The sequence below is a fragment of the Cavia porcellus genome, unplaced genomic scaffold, assembly GCF_034190915.1.
Source record: "Cavia porcellus strain 051 isolate PalLab524CR breed Dunkin Hartley unplaced genomic scaffold, mCavPor4.1 scaffold_28, whole genome shotgun sequence".
NCBI classification, from domain to species: domain Eukaryota; kingdom Metazoa; phylum Chordata; class Mammalia; order Rodentia; family Caviidae; genus Cavia; species Cavia porcellus.
In genome coordinates this window covers 40,805,980-40,831,094 of record NW_026947511.1, presented here as the reverse complement: position 1 = coordinate 40,831,094, position 25,115 = coordinate 40,805,980, and the positions used below count along the sequence as shown (strand labels likewise).

Sequence of the window (25,115 nt, the reverse complement as noted above, 5' to 3'; positions counted from 1 at the left end):
CTGTGATCCTGGCCCTCAGGAGGCCGAGGGGCAGCGGTGCTGTGAGGTCAAGGCAAGCCCAGGCAGCTTCAACCCAGCTCAAGATCCTTCTGAATTACATAGTGAGATCCTGTCTCAAAAATCCAAAAACAGGGCCGGGGATGGAGTTCAGTGCAAACACTGAAGCTCAATTTCCCGTACCAGAAAAAAAAGACTATTTTATTTGGGATGCTTAATAATCAAATGCCTAGTCAATAAAATCTATTCTCTTTTACAAATGTAATTTTTCTGTTTTAGGGCCAGCTTTTGGAGGGGAGGAGAGGGTCACAGAGTAGCGATACAGTGTCCTTCAGTTCCTGAGTGTAGCAGGGGACAACAGGTCAGGGCTCGGGAGGCCACCGAGGGCCAGATGCAGAGTCCAGCCTGGGTGACCTGTCAGGATGCCGCAATGTCCCCCAGCGGACCTCAGAGCAGGACCAGGCCTCCTAACCTTACACTCTGAACAGCTAAGCATTTGGCCCAGAACCAAGGTGGGTGTGTTTGCCTCATCTCTTCCCTGTGTAACTTCTAGGAGGGACAATTCATTCACAGATGACTGTAGGCCACGTGATTGTCCCTTTAATGTATCAGACAGAGCATCTGTGGGGCTGGCCATTCGGCAGGGGGCTGCCTGGAACTCATTAAGGCCCTACGACAGGATGACAGGAGAAGGGAGATGAGACGAATGAGACTCTAATCAGCTGGCACTGCCACCCCGTTAGCAGTTGAGACTTGGAGATCAGGGCGGAGGGTGGGCGGCGAGTGGCCCAGATCCCCGGCCGAGGCTGTCCTCAGACATCCCTGTCGCAGTCCGGCATCTCTGCACACCAGTCATGTGCTGTCCCAGCCTAACGCTGCCACAGGCTGCCCATCCGAGAACCCCCCAGCTCCTGGGGGCGACCACCACTCCAAGGGGATCAAGAACCTTGGGCCGCTGGGACAGGGACAGGCCCAGCTGCCTCTGGAGTGCCCAAGATGGACCTCACTAGGGAGATGTTTAGACGGGAGCCCTGGGAGGAGGCCAAGGCCACTCCTCACCCACTGCCGCCTCCTCCCTCCCTCCCACCCAGCGGAACCAGGGCAGAGGAGGCCAGCGGCTGGCTTGGAGCCACTGGGTCACACCTAGGTCCCCTGGGAGTAGCTGAGAGCTGACTGGAGGTCCGTGCCCCCGGCCCCCCCACACACACCTGCACACAGCGGGCACTAGGTGAGTGCCGCTGAGCCAAGGAGCAAGTTCTGCTGATTGGAGGTAAAAACTCCAAGCCCCCCAGAGAAGGGCCGTACTCCTGGTTTCTCGGGTGACAAGGTGCCAACGCATGTCCCGCTCCCTTCCCACAGCCTCCTCCCTGTCCTCTCTCTGTGCCTGGGGACCCTCCACTGCGGGGAGGCCTGTGCTTGCTCTCTCTCCTGGTGATGGCCTGTGCCCATCGTGGTCCCAAGTGGGTCGCACACGTGGCCGCACCCGGGCGGGGCTGGAAGGCAGCGCCTGCCGCCTCCTCTCCCTTTCACCAGGGCCTCTGCTCCGTCAGATTTCGCAGCATAATGAGTTTTGTTTCATAACAGTTTTAAATGAACTGGAAGGGGGGAGGGGGAGACAATGACAAAAATCTTAATTAAAATAATTCCTACAGGCAGAGATTTTCCAGAGGCTGAAACGTGATAAATCTCTGGAATCCCCAAGGACAAAGCATCCAGCACCCAGTTTTTGGGGTCCTACTGCCTGCCTGGTCCACTCTGGGTGCACAAGCAACAGAGACCAGGGACTCAAGCTGGGATGTTAGCAGGCTGGGTGCTGAACCAGGAAAGAGGTGACGAATTCAGACAAGAGGCAAGATGCCCTGGTTCACAGAGGGGTGAGGTGGCCTTGTTGGGACAGAGACATGACTCAGGGAAGGCTTAAAGGAAGGGAGGGGTGAGCAACAGTAGAAAGATCTGGGCTCCACCAAACTAAAGCAAACAGAGGAGACTGAGTGGTTGTGCAAAGGTCCTGGGGCAATGACATGGCTATGTCCAGAGAAGAAACAGAAAGTATCAATTAATAATCCAAGACACTGTAATTCCAGTTACATGGAAGGCTGAAGTAGGAAGATCACAAATTTGGGGCCAGCCTGGACCACTCATCAAGAGCCTCTCAAAAAGAAAAGAAAACAGGAGCTGGAGGTATCCCAGAGTGCTTGCCTAACATGGGTTTGACCTCCAGTATTAAAAAACAAAAACAAAATCAAAAGACAAGGGGAAAGTAATTTTGTTCAACAATTTATTTTTGCTACGGAACAGTAAAATTTTAACGGCTTGTTTTTAGACTAAAAGCAGAAAGCAGAATTTATTGAATCGATAGAATATGATCTTAAAACACTGGATGCTTAAAATTCATGTAATGCGCTGAACAGAAGAGAGAAAGGCTGAAGGTGCAGGATGGGGGGTCCAGGAAACCGGACAGAGATGGAAAAGAAGGGGTGCAGGAGGGGGAGAAGGCAGCTGCACAGAGGGCCAGAGGGCCCGAGAGCACCGCCACCTCCTGGATCTTAAGTACTGAGGAAGGAGACAGTGAGACACTTGTACTCACTAAACTTCAGAGGAAGGCGGTGGCCCAGCTCGTACTGGCCAGTCCACGGGGAGGCGAAAGCCGAAATTCCCTCGTCAAGCTAGACATGGTGGCGCACACCCGTAATTCGAGCACTTGGGAGGCTGAGGCAGGAGGATCGCTGCGAGTTCAAGGCCAGCCTGCACTACACAGCAGGAAGGCTGCGTCTCAGAAAACCAAAGAGAAATCTCCTTGTCATTAAACACCTACCAGGGACTCACAAGATATCGGGCAAGATGCTGAGCAGGGCTTAAGGTAAGCGGCCACATCTGTCCGCAGCACCAACAACTCTCATCAATAAACCGCCATTAACCCTCGTTCCCATCTCCCCATACTGCGAGGGAAAACTAAAGTCCAAGAAAAAGAATATTGGAGCCAGGCACAGGGACACATTCCTGGAATTCCAACACTTGGGAGGCTGAGGCAGGAGGATTGCCTTGAATTCAAGGCCAATCTGAGTTATATAATGAGTTTAAGACCTGCCAGGACTACAGAGTGAGACTTTGCCTCAAAAAAGAAAGAAAGAAAGAAAGAAAGAAAGAAAGAAAGAAAGAAAGAAAGCAAGCAAGCAAGCAAGCAAGCTGTGATGGGGTGAAACAAGCTAAAAGTGGCAGAAAGGAAGGAATGATAAACTGAACAGGTAGTTCCAAGCTACTTGGTAGTACCAGTGCTAAACTGGCTGGCTCAGTCCTGATACTGAGCGGCTGTATGGCCTTGGGCCAGTGGCCTGCCAGCTCTGTGCCTCAGACGCCCCCACCCCCATCTTAAAGTGGATCATTAATTATGTTTATGTCCTAGGGATCTGAAGATAACTGCATGCACAGCAATGCCAGGCACAGGGTGAGATCTGCATGAATATTTTTAAAGAAATAAAAACAGCTGGGTTTTGTGGTGCACTCCTATAATCCTAGCACTCTGGGAGGCTGAGGCAGAAAAATCACAAGTTCAAGCCCAGGTTGAGCAATTTAGTATAAATCAAGACTTGTCTCAAAAGTTTAAAGGTAGTAAACAGGCTGGGGTCAGGCATGGTGGTGTACTCCTGTAATCCCAGCACTTGAGAGGCTGAGGCAGGAGGAATGCTACAAGTTTGAGACCAGCCTGGGCTACAAGGCGAGCTCAAGGCCACCCTGAACTACATAGCAAGACCCTTACTCAAAAAACAGGCTGCGGATGCAGCTCAATGCGCAGGTCCTCAGTTCAATTCCTAGTAGAGGAGGAGGAGGAGGAGGAGGAGAGGACAATGATAACAACAAAGAAGTAGGAGGAAGAGGGTGGAGACAGAAGGAGAAATAAAAACGTTTTTTGTTTTTTGAGACAAGGTCTTGCTTTGTAGTCAGGCTGGTCTCAGACTCAGGGCAGTCCTCCTGCCTCAGCCTCCCAAGTGCTGGGATTACAGGCATGTGCCACCACACCCAGCCAAAGACACTTTTAAAAGAAAAAAAAAAAAAAGCTTCCTTCAAAGCCACCTGAGAGAGAAATGGCCATAGTTTTATTTTGGAATGTGGTATGTGCATAACAACAATCACACTGATTAATATTTTCAACTCTGATCATTTCTATTTGATGCCTTTAAAATGTGAATAAAATGCTTTGGCAAAGATATACTCATTGCACCATTATTTCCAAAACAAAATTATGTGAAATAACCTGAGATCTGACAACAGGAGGGGAGAACAGGTTCAAAAGCCCTGTGCTCAGATGAAAAATCACATAACAAGGCATTTTTTCATGCGGTACTGGAGATTGAACCCAGGGACTTGTGTGTGCTACCACTGAGTTACTTTCCCAGCCCTTCTCTCTTCTTTTCTTTCTTTCTTTCTTTCTTTCTTTTTTTGTTTTGTGATGGTGTACTACACATTGAACCTAGTAATTACAGCACTCCGGGAGGCTGAGACAGAAAGATCCCAACTTCAAATTCAGCTTAGTGACCTAACAAGATCCTGTTTCAAAATAAAAAATAAAAAGGGGAGAAGGAGAATAAATCAGTCCAAAGGCCTAGCTTCAATCTGCAGCACTGCAAGTCAGAAAACAGAAAAGAAAAAGAAAGAAGACTAGAAGAAAGGCTTGATGACTTGGAAGACAGTCCAGTAAGAAAATTCATACTGAAGCACAAAACGCACAGAAATGAGCTTCAGAGGTTTGTGAGGCACCATGAGAGCGTCTGATGTGTGTGTAGACTCTGAGAACAGGGGGGAGATGATGGGGCAAGTAGTATTTGAAGAGAACATCCCAAGGATTTTTCTAAAACTGACCCCAAACTTCAAGTCATGGCTGGACACTCTCCAAACTCCGTGAGTGATACACACTAAGAGATCACAGTCATGCGCGTCATACTAAAGTCGTTTTAAAAAATCAAGGGCGGGGGGCTGGGGATTTAGCTCAGCAGCATAAGCGCCTGCCTTGCAAACAGGCGGTAGGTAGTGAGTTCGATCCCCGGTACTGATTTAAAAAAAAGAAAAAAAATCAAGGGGGGAAAATTAATTAACTGGCTTTCAAAGAAGCCAGTTAACACCAACAGATGATTTTTTTACACAAAAACAAGCCAGAAAAACTGGAATCACATCTAAAAAGGCATAGTCTTAAATCACTTTCCTTGCTGCTGGGACAAAATATGCAACACCCACAGCTTGGAAGAGAAATTAATTTGAAGTTTCAGTCCTGCATGGTCAGTGGTAGAAGCGCCTTGAGTGGAGGAAAACGGCTCACCTTACACAGACAGAAAGTAGAATGTCAAGGGAGAAGCCAGGGAGGGAAATACTTAACCCTTCTTAGCCACGCCCACAAACACACCTCCTCCTAACAACCAATCAGCTATCAGCCCTCATCATCCAATCACTTTTCAAACCCCTGAGGCTTTGGGATGAGTTTAAATCTAAATCCTAACAAGAGTGAAAAGAAGATAAGCAAAAAGGTATCCTACACACACACACACACACACACACACACACACACACACACACGCACACACACACACACACACACACACCCCTCAAAGGGAGTTCTTCAAAGGAAATCAATCAGAGAGAAATGAAAAATATTGAAAAGACGAATCTATGGGTTAATCCATTTTGATTGGTTAAAACAATGCCTTCATTATATATAGGCAGAATTAAAATATGTACATCCTCAAACAATATACAGGAGATAAAAGAAATCTAAATGCTAACAATGCCTGCATTGTCCAGTAATGGTTAAAATATTATTTTAAGGGAGGCACTTAAAACACGACGTAAAGCCTAATACAAAGCATTCAACTATGCAAAAATAAATGTTTTTTTTTTTTTTTTACTTTTTTTTTTTTTTTTTTGTCTTTTTCCTTTTTATCGGTACCGGGGATCGAACTCACGACTGCCTGCTTGCAAGGCAGGCGCATATGCCGCTGAGCTAAATCTCCAGCCCCTCAAAAATAAATGTATTAAAAACATACTAGAAGGAAGCACGTCGTGTTTCTATTAAAGAATTTCTCCCTAGATGTCGGGATGATGACTGCTTCGCATTGTCTCCACACTACAGCATATGCAGTACGACACCTTTTTGCTCAATACTTTTTCATAGAAAAGCCAATAATTATCCTTTCTGGTATTTGTGAGAAGTGATAATAGCCTTCGTTTTCGTGTCAAACTTCAAAAAGAACAAATTCTTTGAAAATTGGACTCAGACTCTATATTTCATCTAGCTTTTAGCGACTTAGTTCGTGTGGTGTTTGGAATGATGTTGATCTGCCGATACAGACCGGAGCCCTGACATTCTGGAGTCTTCCTCTCAGGGCACTAGAAAGTCTCATCCAGCGTAAAGCATCACTTTTGATAACAATTCAGAGAACTCCAGTGTCCATTGTTTAGGGAACAATCCGAGAGACTTGAGAACTCCCATTCCCTGAAAAACCATAGCATGGAGGCTGCAGCTCAGCGGGGGTTCTCCTTGGCTAGAGGAGCAAATGAAAAATACCATATTACTGAATTTCTGTTGGACCAATAAACCGAGAAGGGTTTGTCCTGTCACTGTTTGACTATCTAGCCACTTTTTATGCTTTGATTTTGTGACTTTGGCAACTACTTTTAAGATGACAATGGGTAATGTATCAACTAGAGATTTTAGGATGTTAATTTTTTTTTTCAATTTGGTATTAGTCTACCATTTTTCTTTTTCTATTTTTTTAAATTTTCTTTTCTTTCTTTGAAAAAAAGAGAATATCCAATATAACAACCATTGTTAAGTTTCCTTCATTCTGTTTTGTAAACCTGTATTGTTATTGTTTTGGCTTTGTTGTTGTTGTTTATGTCTTTTGCTTTTTGTTTTTCTTTTCTTTTTTTCTTTTTTAAATAAAAAAAATGGCAAAAAAAAAAAAAAACCTTTCTGAAGAACAACAAGGAAATAGAATCACAAATGATTGCTTTTAACATAGCAACTCTAAATTCTAGGAATTTATCCTAAAAAAACAATCTGAGTTACTCTTAAAGATTTATGTACAGAGATATCCATCAAAACATTATTCATAATAGTTAAAAATCATTAAAAGGCTATATTTCCAATATAGAGACTACTTAAATAAATTATGGGACCCAGTGCCAGGTATACAGTACATGGTCCATAGATATTTGTTCAACAAGCTAGGCATGGTGGTGCACATCTATAATCCCAGCACTCCGGGAAGCTGAGGCAGGAGGATCACAGGTTCAAGTGCAGCCTAGGCAAGTTAGTAGCATAGCAAGAAATGCCCTGTTTTAAATTAAAAAATAAAAGGGTTGGGGTGTAGCTCAATGTGATGGCCCTGGGTTTATTCCACGGTGCTGCCAAAAAAAAAAAAAAAAAAAAAAAAAAATCCATGGGGTCAGGGAGTTAGCTCAGTGGTGTAAGCGCCTGCCTGGCAAGCTTGAGGTCGTGAGTTCGATCCCTGGTACCAAAAAAAAAAAAAAAAAAAAAAAAAAAATCCAGTACATTTAATGAGTAAGATATTAAATAACTCCAATGCTATTCTAAATCACAATCTCATGGCCACCATTTATTAACTCATTATCTGCTAGGCACAGTCAAGCGTTTTACAAGCAGTACGCCAAGGCATCTCACTCAACCCCCGAGGTCTCTGTTCTTGACAGTGAGTTAAAGATTCTGGATTCAAATCCAGACAGTCTGATTCTAGAATAAACTTTTCATCCCAGATTACGTGAGACCAGAAATACTGAGAGGAAATACATTACAATGCTAACAGAGAAATTAAAGACAATTAATTTCTGCCTCATCCTCATCAACATTTTCCAAGTTCTCTATAATCACCAGGCGTAATACATAGTCTCCCTTTACCTGGTTCACCAAAAACTTTTACAGGCCAGGTATGGTGGCACAGCCTGTAATCCCAGTACTCACAAGGCTGAGGCAGGAAGACTGCTGGGAGTTCCAGGCCAGCCTGGACTACAGAGCGAGATCCTGTCTCAAAAAAAATATTTTTTTAATTTAAAAACTACTTTAGATTATCATTTATATAATTTCAAGGAGCCTTTCATGGTAATTAAGCTTTAAATCATGTCGTCTCTGACCTTAAAAGCAGGAGATTGTTTCATAAATCAGATGTACAACATCCTGACCAAGGAGAGCAGGTAGGCCAAGGGCCCAGTGTGGGGACTGTGGTGCCTAAGACTGTGTGCCCTGCCACAAACACACCACGACTGTCTGACCGTCAGTTCATCCCCCCAGGAACGCATCCAAACAGACGTGACCATCTCAGAACACGGAAGCTTAGGAAGATGAAGTAACCTTCCCAAGGTCACACAGGGTACTCCAGCTGGTGCCGAAGGCCCATCTACCTGAGCAGCCATCAAAGATTCCCCCCAGGTAAACTGGCACACACCTGTGATCCCAGGGCTCTGGGAGGCTGAGACAGGAAGATCGCAAGTTCAAACCCAGCCAGAGCAGCGTAGAGACTTACCAAGACCCTGTCTCAAAATAAAAAGCATATAGCTCGGTGCCAAGGCCCTGGTACAAAAATAAATAAATAGATAAAAGATTCCCCCAAGTCACACAAACCAAAAGTCACACACACACTGAGAGTTAACAGAATTGTGTCACACACTCAGCACTCCCAGAGGCTGAGCAATGATTATTTGGAAGAGGAGAAAGCAGAGTTGTACAGCTCTTCAAGCGCTCTTGCATCCTTTAATCTCATTTTACGCCCAAACCTTGTCAGTCGGGAGGGCAAAGGTGCTGAGGACAGGGACCCCGAGGCCCTGGCTCCCTCGCAGCAGGATCTGGAGGCGGAGGAGTCACCTGCTCCTACAGTCGTCACCCAGGTGTGGGGGCCTGGCATCCAGTCTGCCTTTCCCAGCCTCCACTTCCCACCGAGGTAGTGAGGATAGTAACGCCCTCCTCCCGGACTTGCTGTAGGGCCAAACGAGCCAACAGAACTAAAATGAAAAACTAAAACTAAAAATTCCATTCGACCCAGCTATTCCTTTCCTAGGTATCTTCCCAAAAGAATTAAAAGCACCATGCCACAGTGATCTACGCCTTCCTATGTTTATATTGAGAGCAGCACAATTCGTGACAGCTGAATTCTGGAAGCAGCCTACCTACCCAATCAGCAGATGAATGTACAAAGAAAATGTATTGGCATGTTATGGAGTATTACTCTGCCCTGAAGAAGGATAAGCCGAGTCATTTGTAGAAAATGTTAAGTGAAATAAATCAGACACACATGCTTCAGTATGACCTGGTTTCTCTTGTATGTGAAACCCAAAAGATAAGCAATTTAAAGAGCAAAATAAAAGAGATGAAACAGGTCTTTTGGAAAATGGAGGGAGAGAGGACGGGAGAGAAAGAGAGGGAAAAAGAAGTAAGTTGTGTTATGTACAGGTACCAGCTCCCCCTGGGGACTGGAATAGCTATGTACTGCAAACGTGTGCTAATGAAAATACGTTTAAGTGGGCGTGGTGGTGCACATCTGTAATCAATCCCAGCACTGGAGGGGAGACTAAGGCAGGAGAATTGACACAAATTTAAGGCCAGCCTAAACTTACAGTGAGACCTTGTGTCAAAAAAAAAAAAGGTTTTTTTAAGAAATAGAACTAAAATGACGACACACAGCTGCACTTAGTAGGTTGCCGGTCTCATCAGAACGTGCATAGTGAGGACGCAGTGGCCAGAGCACACAGCCTGGTCTTCCTAAAGAAAAGAAGCCCCTGATGCCAGTGTCACCCTTTGAGTCCCGGCATCCTGGCTCCTCCTCGTCACTTCCGGGGTGGGGGGGCAGCCCGAGTGACCTCGGTCACCTCCCAGTCTCCTCTGAACTCCGTCTGAGCCTTTTGTTTCCAGCCCCGAAAGTGTCCTCACCGGGCGTGGAATGAAGAGGAGGCTGAAGGCCGCTCTGCTCAGGCCCAGCAGAGGCCTCAGACCAGACGAGGCGGCATGAGACACGCCCCAAGGGACGAGGACAGTGCGCACAGGGTGGGACAGGAGAGGGAAGGAGGCTGCCCGCCCAGAAGCGAGAGAGTGGAAAGGGACGGGAGAGGACAGAGCGAGGACGCAGCATGGACCGATGCAGCGCCCCTCCCTGGACGTCCTTGCCGCAGCCAGGTCCTCTCCCGGAGCGCGCTCCTGACCCCGAGTCGCCAACACCTCCTGAGCCCTGCGGTGGCTGCAGGCTCAGCCCTCCACAGCGTGGATCTGGAGACTCCCCAAGGCCTGAGTGCCGAAGCTTGGTCCCTAGCTCGGTGCTGTGGGAGGTGGTAGGACCTCAATGGAAGGCCTTGGGGTGCCTGGGGCGCACCTTTCAAGGAGACAGGGGGACCCAGCCCCTCCCTCCCTGTGTTCCACCCCAGCCCGGAGGTGAGTGGCTTTGCCCTGCACTTGTGCTGCCTCGCTGCAGGTCTAAAAGGAGGGGGGCAACAGTCCTGGACTGGACCTTCCAGAACCATGAGACCAAACAAACCTCTGCTCTCAGAGCGCATCACAGTTAACTGTGGGACCATCGAGCAGCCTGCTCTCCACGCCTCCCAGGGAGGATTTTCTAACACAAATCTGACCCCTCCTCGCCCTCAACCCCGCAGTGTTGCCCACTCTGCCCTCGGGGTCAAAGCCAGCTCTGCACACCGGCATCTGGTCCTCCTGCCTGGACCTAGCTTCCTCTTCCGGTTCATCACCCAGCGACTGTCACTCCGACTGTGTGTACCAGGCTCCGAGCTCAGCCCTGGGGGCAAAAGACAATGAAGACATGGTCCAGCCCTGAAGAAGCAAGGAGCCCGGAGGGGGGGGGGTGCACAAGGATCAGTGCAGTCCCTGTGGAGTGGACGGCAGCTTTTAGGGACAGCGTCTGTGGGAAACAGGAGTGGGGCAGGCAAGGGACAGAGGAGAAATGTCCCATGCAGAAGAGACTGTGAAGTCCTGGGACCACTGGCTAGCAGGATGAGGTGCACTAATGCACCCTAGTGTTCTGTCTACACCGGCCCTGAGGGTCACCGCCAGCTACATGTGGCTGCTGAACATTGGACATGTGGCTGGTGCAACTGGGGAACTGGATTTTTTAACTTTATTAATATTTTTACTAACTTGACATTAAATAGCCATGTGTAGCTAATGGCTCCCATACGGGACAGCACAGGTCTAGAGCATTAGCTGAAATGGAGTAAAAATGAAGTCAGATAGTTTTATAGACTGAAAGTGTCTCCAAAATTTGTATGTAGAAACCTAACCCCTGCTCTGGTGGTATTAGGAGGGGGGAGGCTGGGGGGTATGTCAGTCATGAGAGTAAAAACTTAGGAATGGACTTAATTTTAAAAATAAAATAAAATAAAAACCCTGGCTGAGTAGGGCGGTGCATGCCTGTAACCCTAGCGCTCTGGGAGGGCGGCAAAATTGAAAAAACCAGCCTGGACAATTTAGTAACATAGGGAGACCCTGTCTCAAAAATAAAGCCAGGTGCATGCCTATAATCGCAGCATTTGGGAGGCAGAGGCAGGATGATCACCACAAGTCCCAGGCCAGCCTGGGCTGCATAGTGAGTTCAAGGCCAGCCTGAACTACAGAGTGAGATTCTATGTCAAAAAAAGAAGAATCTAGAGATCTGCACAGAGTGCATGCCTAATGAATTTTTAAAGGCACCGTAGCCTAAGAATCAAGAACCTTGTGAGCCTTAAACAAACCACTTGATGCCCTGAGCCTCAGTTGCCCCAAATGTAAGTCAGGCACCACATCTGCCTCTTCCAATGGTAAGAGGAGGAAATGACTAAAATGTCCCACAAGGCCGGGGGCGTGGAAAACTCACTACAACAGCGGCACCCTATTAAAGTGACCTGGACCCCTCCTTCCAATACCCCAGGGTCAAGGCTCACCCCGCGCCCCTCCGCAGCCGCCTCTTGGTATTCCCTGACTACCATCCAAGCTCTCAGTCACCAAGCGTGGCCAAAATTCTCTTCGATTTCCCAAGAGGAAAATTTATTTTAATTCCAACTTTAAAAATTACACAGTCCTCTCCACTGCATTTTGGGGTGGCGAGGATGAGGGGAGAAACCACGAAATCCATCAAGCAGCTTTTAAAAGGTGGCACGCTGATTGGAGAGAGCGAGGGAAGGCAGCTGGAGGGGGGTCGGGGGGGGGGGTTGGAGACAATCCCCGGAGTTTCTGCTATTATTGAACACCCCGACTCGCGGCGCAGCCCGCCGCCCCCTCCTGCACGTGGGCCGGGCTGCGTTAATGAGAAAGCCGAGCTCTGCCTACATTACCACAATAATGATTTCCCTGTTGCATTTTTACATGCCTGCCTCTTTATCATCGCAGAAGTAGACATATATTTTCAATAAATCCCTTCCCTGCCGGCCCCTCCCCAACTCCAGCTCTCCCCGGAAATGCTGCTCCCCTGGGCGCCCCCAGCCCAGCCCACCCCACCCCACCTCGCACAACACAACGCAATCCCAACCCTGCAACACAATGAGTTCCACTAATCAAAACAGAAAGAAAAAGAAAAATGGGGAAAAAAATCACAGCTGCTTAAAAACAGCATTCGCTACAAGTCAAAGCGATGCTCATTTTTGTTTTCTTTTTCTTTTTTTCTCCCCCCCCCCCGCCCCCCGCAAGCGGCATTTACTCCTCAAGGACGCAGGAGCCCTCCCCGCTCAGAATCCTGCACAGGGCTGCTGGCAGGCGAAGGAGGAGGGCGGCGGTGGAGAAATCTAATATTCCTTCTTTCCTATTTTGACTAAGCCAGCACAGACAGAAATATAGATAAGGCCTTGAATAACTGATTTAACAAAATGTCACTTATTAAAAGGGCTGGGGGAAGGGCCTGCATTTGCATTCGGGAGCTCAGTTAAAACCACCCGGCTAAAGGCTGCAGGGCCTCCGTGGCCAGGCGAGGAGGGAAGGAAATATTTCTCGGCTCTGGACTCCCCCGGGGGCTGCGAGGACTGGGCCTGGAGAAGCCAGTCCTGATTTCTACCTTCCACAAGATCTAGTGGGGAGAGAAGAACCACAGGCAACCCCAAAACAAAATAAAAAATTTTCAACCAGCTGATTGTTATGTAAGTAAGCATTTATACAGCACGAGCTAGCGCCAGGCTCCATGCTAAATGCTTGGGGGCGGGGGTCAGAAATGAGAAGTGGCCGGGTTCTTTGCTCCCCAAGCTCCCAGTGCAGGAGGGGTGGGAGACACGCGCCGGGCAAGGGTGACAACATAGCCCTGGAAGCCCATCACAGCAGGGACCAAGGCAGCAGCCGGCCTCTGGTGCACTCACAGCCCCAGCCAGGACCAGGCACCAGAGCCACGGGAAAGCCCTCAGGAAGGGGCTGTCTGGACGGCTTGTAAAAATATCAGATGTTTCAGAAGGAAAGAGGCGCCTGAAATGCCCTTACCCATGGCCCCATAGCTCCTCCTGAAAGCCCCCAGCTCCCACGTCTTCACCCAAAGGAAAAAGGGCCATGAATGGGCGGCAAGAGTTCAGAATCGGCCTCCTCATGTTAAATTTTAAGGGAGCTTGGCGTGGCCTGTGGGGATGGAACCAAGAGATCCTGCCAAACCTCTTCCTTGGGCATCAAGTCTCCTTTTCTGTTTTAAAAATCTTTCAAAGGAAAAAAAAAATCTTTCAAAGGAGTTAGATGGGGGGAGGAAATCCCCAAAGACCAAGAAGGGCTTCTTTTCCAACAGGAACCCCTGAGAACTCTCAGAAGAGGTTCTTTCCCAGGTAGCAAATTGTTCTGGGCCCTGTGATACCCCAAGTCAGAGGCCAGAGGCCAGGCCATCCCCAAGTGAGGGGGGCCCTGCAGAAGGCAGGGCAGAGGGTGAGCAGCCGGTGGGCGGACTGTTAACGCCCAGTCTTGGCCTTAATTCCAGGGCAGCCAGAAAGCCATGCGGGGCACACAGATCAAGGCAATTCAAATTTAAAAAAATGTACTGCCCCAGACACGTTTAAATCATCCAGGTATTTCCACCCAAGGTCACTGGGGTGGTAAACCCAAAAACTCAGATGACCTTCCTGATTGCCACACTCTTTTGTGTATATTCTGTAACACATTCTCATTTTTAATAGTACACGGCATTATCTACTTGAGAGGGCGCAAAATTGGTGGGCCATTCAAATTCTGCCATTAACATTTTTGGGTGGGTCACAGGACTCTGGGTTAGTCACTCCCACCCCCCATTTTACTTCTTATGCCTCAGTTTCTCGGCTATGTGATGAGAATCTGCCTACCTTCTACAATGATGCACATTTATCAGTAAAACCTGCTGAAAGCCTTTGGAATTTTAAAATACTAGGTACCTCCGACTAGTTATTTCAGTAACAGCATCCATTTCTTCCTTCTCTGATTTTTCTTTGATTATTTTCCCCTGTCTATGAAATCAAACTGATACAGATTCCCCTGGTGTTTCAAAACCAACATTTATTTACTATACAAATACAGGAAGCCTCATCTATGGGTGTGGCAAAATCTAACTGTAAAATCTAAGCAGTGAGCTTACAGGAGGTCATTTACCAGTCTATCTGCCTTTGCTGTGGTTAATGTTTTCTCATCATGGAAATAATTTCAAAATAAACAAATCAATGCTCACTCTTAGGCAGAAGATGGGAATCCAGCTAGTGAAAAGCACTGGATGATTTTTAAAACCAAAAATTATTCTCCAGCATACACAGTAGTGAGCTAGACAAGGAGGGTAGCAGACTGATTTTAAGAAGACTTGGCTTTATAGTAATATCTTCAAATGCCATGTGTGAATGCAGATTGCTAAGATCAGAGGCCCACAGCCAGTGTCTTGGGTTAAGGCCCTCCTGCAGCCAGTTTACAGTTCCTAGGGAATAGTCCAAGTTTATTGGACCTTTTGAGCAGATGCTATCAACTTGGTTTTGGGGAAGGATGCCAGGAATCAAACTCAGGACCTTGTACTTGCCAGGCAGGCGTCATGCCACTGAGCTATGTTCCAGGTCCCTCATCTTCCTAATATGCAATCAGACTGAAGCTATCCTAGCTGGTACTTCGCAGCTAGCATTTCTGATGCCAGCCTTCGTTTTCCTGAAGAGATCTCAGGGAATTTGAAAAGTCCAAATATGAAAGTGGTTGAGGGGCTGGGGATTTAGCTCAGCGGCATAAGCACCTGCCTTGCAAGCAGATGGTCGTGAGTTCAATCCCCGTTACCGATAAAAATGAAAAAAAAAAAAGTGGTTGGGAGGGAAGTGCAGTGGGAGGGGACACTGTGAACAGAGTTTTAGGAGAAGCTCTGGATAATTATGCACTTGTCAGATTTTAATCTGCAAAGAGATCGGCTAAAGATCAAGGCACCTGCCGCAGCCTGGGTGAGATTCTTACAGTTTGCATAGCGCTTTCCATGCACAGGGCTCTGAGAGGGAGGCGACAGACACCACTGACCTTGTCACGAGGTTAAGGGCTCAGAGACTTGTCTGGGCCCTCAGAGCTCAATCCGAATCTCCAGAGTCCATCTGCACCTGAGACATCTCCCATGCAAACCCCACACCGGAGGCTACTGAGGCCAGCAGAGCCCGCAGGGTATTTCTGGGAAAAGCAGCTAAACCCAAGGCAGATTTCTGTCCAGTTTTTTAGCTTCTTGCTCTAAACATATGACACAGTGCCTACCAAATTTTGAATGCAGCTGAAAAATTAAAGAAGCCTTTTTCTGATCCTAGTTTGCAAGAGAATCTAATGTGAAGCACAAATGACTTTAACTGAGGACTCTGCTCCCCAAGCAAAAGAACCTCTCTGTCCTCCATGTGGGTCAGTGATGCAGCCCAAGGGTTTCAGAAAATGCAGTGCCATTTCTGATGCAGTCTTAACCCCTGCAGTCCAAATCCCCTCCCTGGAGAGGTGAGGCTTCTCCTGCCTTTCTCTAACCTGCAACCCTTGCTTCCTCTGGCCCCTCTTCTCTTTGGACTCCTCAAGAGCCTTTTGACTGACCCACCTAGCTTCCTATCAGCACACAAACACAGCAGCACCCTTTCCTCTATACAGAGGTCCTACCAGCTCCCACCCCACCTCTCTCCACTCCCGGCATGGTCAAATTTTGCCAAGAAATTGGCTGTATGTGCTCTTCAGAGCTCCTCAATCCACATTCCCCACCGGACCCTCTCTAGTCCCAATTATGCACCCCACTACTCTTCCCGAAGTCTCCAACAGGTTCATTTTGCCAAATCCAGCGGCATCTTTTCTGACCTTATCAACTTGGTGAAATATTCAATACACACACATCCCTGACAGGCACCCCACCCCCCACCCAGCTACCCCCAGCTCTAGAGATTGAACCAAGGCTCTTCCTATTGAGCTATATCCTCAGGCTTCTTAATTTATTCATTTTTATTTGGAGACAGGACCTGTCTCAGTTGCCCAGGTTGGGCTTGAACTTGTGATCCTCCTGCCTCAGCCTCCCAAAATGCTGCAATTACAAGCATATACCACTATGCTCGGCCAGTGCCTGTATTTTTATCTCTTGCCCGGTTGCCCCACTTCTTTGGAACCAGATGCTGCATCAAACTGTGGACTTGACAGCTCCATTTCACGTCTGTAGCCATCTCAAGTTTAGTTGTGCCCAAACAAGAAATAGCTTGATTGTGCCCCTCGCTGCAATCTTCCTCCCTCTCAACAAAGAGTGTCACTCTCTACCCAAGACTGCTCACTCCAGACACGCTGTGGTCAGCCTACAACCCTTGCCCTTGCGCTCCAGCCAACCCATCCTGAGCCTGACCATTCTCCCCACCTGCCCCTCCTTCCTCTGCTCTCGTGACCTCTTTCCTGTGTCCCCCAGCTCCACACCTGCCCCCTCCACTCTCCTCCACCAATACGCACTCCTTCACATGAGTTAGAGCCTGGTGCTTCGCCCTGCGAACTGTCAGCGGCTTCCCGCTATGCTGCATGCGAAACCCAGCCTTTCGGAGGCTCGAAGCACCGCTACCTGCATGCCCGGTCCGTGTTTAGCTCCCTCAAAGTCAGAGCTGTGCTGCTCCGGCCTCTCCCCTCTGGTGTGCCCTGCCTTCTCGCAGCCCACTCCTAGGAATCACTCCTTGTGGCCTCCTGGAAGCATTGGCCACACTTCGCAATGCACCCTACTCCGCGGATGCCTGGCTGCTGAGCTGTGCGGATGGAGCCTCAGGGCAGAGGTAGTGGGCACGAGCTCGTAAGTCTCAGATTCCCGGCCCTTAACGTGACAACTGGCAAACAGGGGGTGCTCAAAAAGCAGCTGCCAATGTATGAATGCATAAACCAGATTCTTTTATTTCCTTTTTATAATTAAACCGGAGCTTCTTACAGCGTGAAAATATCTGTTACTTCGTTCTGCGACCCCACAATTAGCACTGTCACTTTGGGTTCTTTTTCTCTCCCTCTGCTATAAAAAAATTTTTTTTTCTTATTGTTGCTAAACCAACTGCCTAACAGCTAAGCATATCCCAACCCACTCCCAGCTTATTGTCTTCCATGAGAAAAAAAAAATCCAAAAATTACTCACTTCCTAAGTAAAGCCAAATTACTATGAGCAGCTATTTTTTTAAGGCAGGGTTTTGATTTGTAGTTTAGCCTCCACTTGAACTCACTACGGGCTGGCCTTGAACTCATGGCAATCCTCCTGCCTCAGCCTCCTTAGTGCTGGGATTACAGGCATGCACCACTACGCCTGTCAATTAGCAGATGTTCTGAGCACTTAAAATTCTAGAAGCTATCAGAGGCTTTTTGTTGGGTATATTCTTTAACCGGGAAGAAAACATTTACTAAGAGAGTCATGGGATAGCTCGTATTAGGCAGACCATCCTATGTATTAGAGATGCCACTGCAGACTTGTAGAAAAGCAAACCAATAACCACAACCCAGCTGTTCCTATCTCCTGTCCATAAAAAAAGTCAACCACGTTGTAAGCCCTCCTTTAATTCCCAGGTCCCCCTCCAATCTGCAAATCTAAAACTACTATATCTTTAATCCACAACATCCCAGCAGGTTCAAATCCCCTCCCAGCCATGTGGTTTTGTGAAGTCAGAAATCAAATGAGCAGAATTCAACTGCCCTTGGAGCAGAAGAATTGAGACAAACCGCCTGGGGCCTGAGCCACCAGTCTGGGCCCTTACTTCCTGTATGATCAATGTCCAAAGTCAATAGAAACATCAAGAGCCTTCTCCAAAAATGCCCATGGTAAAATAGACAGTATCCTGACAGGGAGAAATGCAATGTCTTTATTGAACCCCATCACAACCACTCCACCAAACTCAAATTACGCACAGATGAATTCTCTGCAGAAAGCAGGCAAGCCACACTGGGTCTTCAGGTCCCCCCACCTTACTTCCCCAAAGCTACCTGTGCCTGAAAGTAATAGGTCAATTTTTGTTTTTGATCGGTACCAGGGATCGAACTCAGGACCGCACAGTTTTGAGGCAGGCACCTATGCCACTGAGCTAAATCCCCAGCCTAGTAACAGCTCAATCAACCTGAGACTTGACCAAGTACTAGGCCAGTGGGCCAGCTGGGTAGAGAGGAAACTTCCCAGATGAACTGGAATGATTTCTGGTGCCTGGGATTACTGCCCTCTACACACATACATCCGCCAGCATAGCTAGGAATTTTTTTTCCCCAAAATGGTGGCACTTTCACCAGTAATTCTTGGTGTTTGACAACCAGCCCTTAAGAGCTCCTTTTGGAATGCAGAGGTACAAAGCTACTTTCTCCAAGAAAAGCCAAAAACAGAAGTTGATCAACCCACCCAAGTCCATGAAGCAATGGACCGTTGGCTCAGGAAGACACCATCAAGATCTCAAGGATCCTCGTTCCACAAGACACACAATTTCAGAGGGAAGGGAACTCACACATCCAACCATGCATTTTTAAGGTTAAAAAAAATGTGAAGCCCCAAAATGGCTAGACATTGATACCTTCCCCATTTTTCGTTCTCATGACTTTCCCCCTGCCTTGAGCATCAACGACCTTACAAGTATTTTGTCACCTCACAAATACTGTAGACTTGAGGCAGCTACTGAATACAAGACACTTTAACACTTCTTAGGAATCAGCTTTGCAGAGAATCCTTATACTTTCCCCAAAACCAGTGCTTTCAGTTACTAAGACCAACCCACCCATCAAAGGAGGAGGGAAAGAAAATGGTAAAATCAGCTTTGTTTTTGGGTCCGAACATTTTATTATATAAGCAGCAATGAATCTGTCCACTCTACGGCTTAAGCTCCTAACTCCACGAAAAACCACAAGCCCGAACGAGTAAAAGGAGGCAAAACTGCGTACTTTCCACACAGTTCACAGAACAACTGTTTTCACAGCGAGTTCGCATCGACGCCGTGTGATGTTAACACACGCCTGCTATGTGGAAGCCTGCTCACCAAGCTGTGAAAAGACCCATGTTCACTGTGGAACTGCAGAATTAATCTTTGCAATGCTCATAAAGCTTAGGGGAAGCTCTCTTTCTGAGACATGGAGCTGGCATCTACACGATCCGCTGGCAAAAACGGACATGCCTAAAAGGGTGGGGCCCCAAGAGGTGTGTCACCCCGTATCAATTCCTATAAATCAAATCCTGACAATCACAATATTTTAAAAAGAGTGAATTATGATTCATGGGCCTTCAAACCCTTTATTGCCACGAGAACATTCTTGGTAGAAGGTGAGGGGAGTTACTGTGACTTGATTAATGACCAAAGCAAGACAATAAAATAAATCTCATAAATATAAGGAAAAACCCTGAATGACTTGCTCTTGGCTCCGAAGCTAGGCATGTAAATAATTCCACCCTAAGATAAACACACCTTAGGCTTTTATTTGTCCTCCCAGCATATTATACCAAGTAGACTCTGATTTTCACTGGTTAAAAATAATAGCTAATTTGTTTAACTGATGCCTACGTAGGAACATTTGATAAGTAACAATAATATTTAATTCCCAGCTAACTCAACTCTCAAACTGCCAAATTCCACCCCTCAATCTAGAAATTTGAGACAGGAGAAAGAAAAAGAAAAAAGAAAGAAGAAAAAGCACTGTCCATCGGGATCATGACTCTTTTTTTTTTAAAGTTCATTTTTCCCCCTTACAGATTTGGGGAAAGCTTAACCAACTCTAGTTCACCCCACTCCCTAACCCTACTGAACAACTCCGAGCTGCATCTCCTGGTGCTAAAATTATCCTGGTAAAGTTAAACTCCCAGCACCATCAAGGCACCCGGACAGCCAAGACCTACAACCCTTCTGCAGAAACCAGTAGGCCGAAGGCCAAGAAATCAGAGGCCAGGCGAGGCAAGGACTGCTGGTTAACTGGTTAAGTGCTAAGCGCACTTCTTAGACACCCTTCCAGTGGGCAGCAAAACCACACGTTCCCTTGCCAAACCTCTTTCTTGAAAGGCTGAAGATGCACAAGGTTGGCACCAAGTGGAACAACTTAAAACCCCTGTCGTAAAGCTCACCCCCAGGGCCTGCATGGACCAAGCCAGCAGCCCGTCATTCCTAAACCTGGGTCACTCCCCCAAGACAGCCCAGGCCGTGCACAGTGAGCGGGGCTTCAGTGTCCTCCCTTGCCAAGCAGCGACTCATCCGGGGCAGAGTTTCCACGAAGCCGACTCCAACAGGCCGGTGGAAGGCACACAGAGGAACCAGAGGGTTTTTTGAACCCAAGGGTGGCAGGCGCACATGCTCAGCCCAGCGCTGGCCAGAGGCTGCCTGCCAGGTGCCCTACGCCTCCCCAGTGAATGGGTGGTTTTGTTTTGTTTGCAAAATCTATTTCTTCAGACCACCAGCAGTAACTTCCCAGTCTCCTATAGTGAAGTTGGGAAGCGGAGGGGAAAGTCTGTCCCCTTCCACATTCTCCCGGGGTGGCCACACTAACTTCTGGGGAGCGCCCAGCCCCCACAGCGCCTGCGGGCACATACACATGAACATATGCATCATGTCAAAAACCCCAAAAGGCACATCCCCAGGGTCCTGCGGTTTCTTAGCTGGAAGAATGAAGGTTTTATAACATCCCAGTCTTCCACGGCAAGCCCACCCTCGGCACCCTTGCAGGCGAGGTGCCAGTTACAGCGCCCACCTCCCCCTCCCCCTTTGCCGGGATGCTCTGCAGCCCCAAGAGGGAACCGCGAAGAAGGGAAGCAAGGGGGAAGGCCTTGCTCACACCCGGAAAGTAAAGGGGCGGCGGGAGACTTGTCCTGCCCGGTCCCCCGACTCTTCCCTCCCCACCCTACCCACCCTGTCTTCTCCCAGAGCATCCCCTCAACTAATATTTTTTTTAAATGAAACGTAATAAGCTTCCTGCCTACCTTGGCTGTTTCTGCAACAAGTGCATGGCAAAACGACAGGAAGCCCAGTCTCCGCTTGGGGGGTGCGCTGGGGGGCCGGTGGCGCTGATGGAGTAATTTCAATATTAATTTATGTCAGCCGCCTTCTCGCAGAGCTACTCACTCCCAGTACAGCCCTCAGCCTGTAAACAAATATCGCTCCGCCAGGAAACATACTCCCCAGATGCAAGCCCCTCTCCCCAGCAGGGAACCTGGCCCCTCGCACCCCACCCCACCCCCAACAGCGTGCTCCCCCTTTCCCAGCGTGAAACGCAGGGTTTGCAAAGCACCCACCCACCACCTCCGCCACCACCCCTGCAAGAAACTTACTCGGCCCGTCTACGCCTCCACCCTCCCTCCAGGAAATCTCTCCATATGCATTCAGCCTCCCCGCAGGAAATCTACTCCCCCTTCCCCCTTCTATATGCATGCACCCCTCCCTCTGTTGCTCCCCACACGCCCTCCCCCTCCAGAAACTTACGAGCTAGAGTGCAGGCTCTCCCGATCCTGGAAACTTACTCCCAGCTATAGCGCCCGCCAGCCCCCCGTTCCCGGCCCGGCTCCTCTCCTGCCCTCCGCCGCCAGCAACTCCAAACTCTCCGCATCCACCACTCTCCCTCCCCGGTGCAAATTCGCAGCGCCGGGCTGCGCGCGTGCAGCCGCCCGCCCCTTCAGGAAACTTACTCCCCGTCTGCATGCACCGCCTCAGCCATCGCTGGGAGGGAAGGGGGTGTGCAGGGGAGCCCGAAATACATATGCATCTCTCGCCCCTCCCCCGGCCGCAGCCCACTCGGGGCCGAGCCGCTGCAACCTGGCCTTACCTTTTGCCTGGCTCCCCACCCTCGCCCCCTCCCTTGGCCGATCCTCGGCACCCCCTCCTTTTTCACCCATTACCCACCCCTAGCAACCGTTCCCAAGCTCCTCTCGGTCTTTTTTTTTTAAATCCAGGATGCAAATTCCTCCCCTGTCAGCAAATCGACTGTCAAATTATTTTCTTGCAAAAGGAGAAAGGCGGGGTGAGGTGGGGGAGCAAGAGCAAAAAAAGGGGGGAGGAGGGGGAAGGGAGGAGAGGGACAGAGGAGGGGAGAGATATCCCTCCGCAAAGCCGGGCTGGCCGCGGGCGGGGAAGCAGGAAGTAAGGTGTCCAGCGTCGCGCGCGGCCCACGGGTCCATCGCGCAGCCCCCGCCCGCGTCCCCTGGCCCCTGGCCCCGGGCGCGCCGCGCTCGGGCGGGCGCGGGCCGCCCGGCGCATTGTTCGCAGCCTTCCCGGCTGGGCATGTGTGCGCTCTGCGTGCGCGAGAGGTTGCACCTTTTGTAGGCTGGCGAGCCCCTGGACCAGGATGGGACGAGGCCCCAGTGACTGCCCCGCGCGGGACCTGTCAGTCCTGGGCTGCAGCGGACTCTCCGGCGAGGCCGGGAAATCGAGGCCTGGGAGAAGGCAGCGTGGCCGGGAAGCTGCCGCCTTACACCCGGACCCTTGCACGATTGCTTCCTGCGTAGCCGCCCCGGTTACTGTAGCGCGCGTTCCAATCTAAAGACTTGAGGTGGGGGGGTGCTTATTTATTTTTTTTTTGGGGGGGGGGGAAGCTTTTGCAAAGATGCCAAGGGCCAGGCGAGCTGAGCGAGGACGGGCTACGCCTGCCCCCACCGCACCCGGCCTCGGCGGGGCTGGGCGGGCCTGGGGCTCCGGGAAGGGCCGGGGTTCTCGCAGCGCGCGCTCCATCCCTCCGCCCCGTGGGGGCGGGGAGGGTCCGCGGAGCTCCGGGGAGGGGGCTGCGTCTCCGCAGCGCGCGGGCCGGGGAGGGAGGTTGCCTAGGAGAGGGGGCCCGGCCGGCGGCGGAGAGGGACCCGGGGAGGGGGCGCGGGTGCGGCCGCGCACCCGCCCCTCCTCGCCGCCCGCCCGCCCGCTCGCTCGCCCGCGCGCCATGACTGTGGGACGTGGTGCGGGGAGGAGGGACAGCAGCCGGGGGCCGCCCGGGGCTGCTCGGCATTGGTGCGGAAACCCGAGCCGGAGCGCTCGCTCGCGCTGTCTCCTCCTCCTGCTCTGCGGGGGAAACCGCTGCACCCAAACGGAGAGCAGCTGCGAGCCGGGGGGCAGGGCGCGCGCTGCCAGGCAGGCGGAGGGGGTTCGAACCTGGTGGCTCGGGGAATGGGACAGTGCCCAGGTCCTGCCCGGGCTGGGAGCCTGGAACCCAGCCCGCGACCCTGGCGTTTCCAAAGGGAGCCCAAGAGTTGAGCTGAACCGATGGCTCGCGCCGGTTGGAGGAGTCGATCGCCTGCAAGGCAGCGAGTATTTTTTTTTTTTTTTTTTGCAAGAGAGAAAGTTACACCATTCTGTTTTCGGGGTGCGAGATCGTTGCGCCCCTCACCCCCAAATCTCGCGCAGGATAAGAAGCTGCGCCGGCGCTCCAGATCGCCACCACTGTCCCCCACCTCACCCTGCCCCCACTCGGTCTCCGGGTGTGGACCGGGCGGGGGAAGGCGATACAGGAGCTTAGAGCATGAGGTCATGGGCGGAGGAGGCTGCAGCCCTCAGCGGCCAAGGAGGGGTTTCTGTGTTTTGAGGGGTACTGGCCCTCCATCTTCTCCAGGGGGAAGCCCTCCCGCCTACCCCTGCCAATTCTGGGGCGCCTGGACCAGAGAGCCTCCCGAAAGGGGGGGAGGGGTGTGCCGCACTACTTCGCTCAGTGAGGCTCTGACCGGCGCCCAGCCCTTGCCAGAGCCCTGCCCCATATCAAAGGAAGCTGCAAATCCTCGGTCATCTTCTGAAGCAGCCTCCAGAGGGTCTTTCTGCCACCTAATTGCTCACCTTTAATCCCCCAAGCCCTCTCCGTGCTCTTAGAATAAAGTGTGTCCGCTGCCCTGCGTGGATTCGCCTTTGCGGACCTCTGCACCGCTCCCCCTCGTGCGCTGCAAGCTTTCTTTGTTGGAAGAATTCGGGCTCCACACCCTTCCCCGGCCACCTCTCACGAACTCCTGCTGGACCTTAGGGGTGTGACTCAGCTGTCACTCCCAGAAGGCTTTCCGCGCGCACACCCTCATCTCTAACTCCCTTGGGGAGAAAGACCCACCCTCCAACTCCTGGCAGCGGGGCGGTGGCCAGAGTTGCCCTTTTCCAAACCGAGGAAGAAGGACCGAGTTTGAGCGCCACCTCTGCCCAAGGGCCTGACCTCCTGAAAGGGAGTTGGCTTAGCCAGGCCCTTCAAAGCCTTGTTTCCTCCAGGGACCAGGGGAACGCAGCCACCCCCTTCCCTCCCCCAGCACACACCCACACGCGCTAATGCCTAACTCGAGGAGAGGGCTTTTAATCTAGCTCCTCCCTGGGGCAGATAAGGACCCTGAGCAGATAAGGAATCTGAGGCTGGGGAGGAAGTCAATTGTCCAGGCCCAATGCAGAAATTTACATCCTGGTCGTTAGGGCGGCCAAACCGGAAGCTGCAGAGAAGGATTTGAGATTTGGTTCCCCAACTACAGTTGCTACACAGCCTGGGACACTCAGTCACCTTCAAAGCACCCCCTTCCCTACACGTATAGCCCCCGGGGTTCATTGCCAACAAAGAGGTAAGGTAAGTCAACCCATTAGCCACAGCCTCTGACCTTAGGCTGCTTAACTTGGCCTGGTTCAGTTTCTTTGCCTGTAAAATGGATTGGTGGTACCTACCAGATGATAGTGTTATTTGTGATGTTTCAATTGGTTAATATTTATAGGCCTTAGAGCAGGTAGGTAGGCCAGCTCTTGATTATTTGTGAATGGAGTCATGTGCCTCCCCACCCACT

The 25,115-nt window shown here is 50.1% G+C and overlaps 1 protein-coding gene across 21 annotated transcripts in view; it reads right to left on the bottom strand.

Moving 5' to 3' along the window:
• Trerf1 (transcriptional regulating factor 1) overlaps positions 1-24,785 on the bottom strand; it is a 183,690-nt gene extending 158,905 nt beyond the window's left edge. For 6 of the 21 annotated variants that reach the window (XM_063238851.1, XM_063238866.1, XM_063238868.1 and 3 more), the window contains exons 1-2: positions 21,820-22,005; positions 21,321-21,404 (exon numbers count right to left, since the gene is read on the bottom strand). The gene's annotated coding sequence lies outside the window, so the exon portion shown is untranslated. The other 15 variants (XM_063238865.1, XM_063238867.1, XM_063238861.1 and 12 more) reach the window with 12 other exon arrangements.
• Positions 24,786-25,115: the final 330 nt, after the last annotated feature.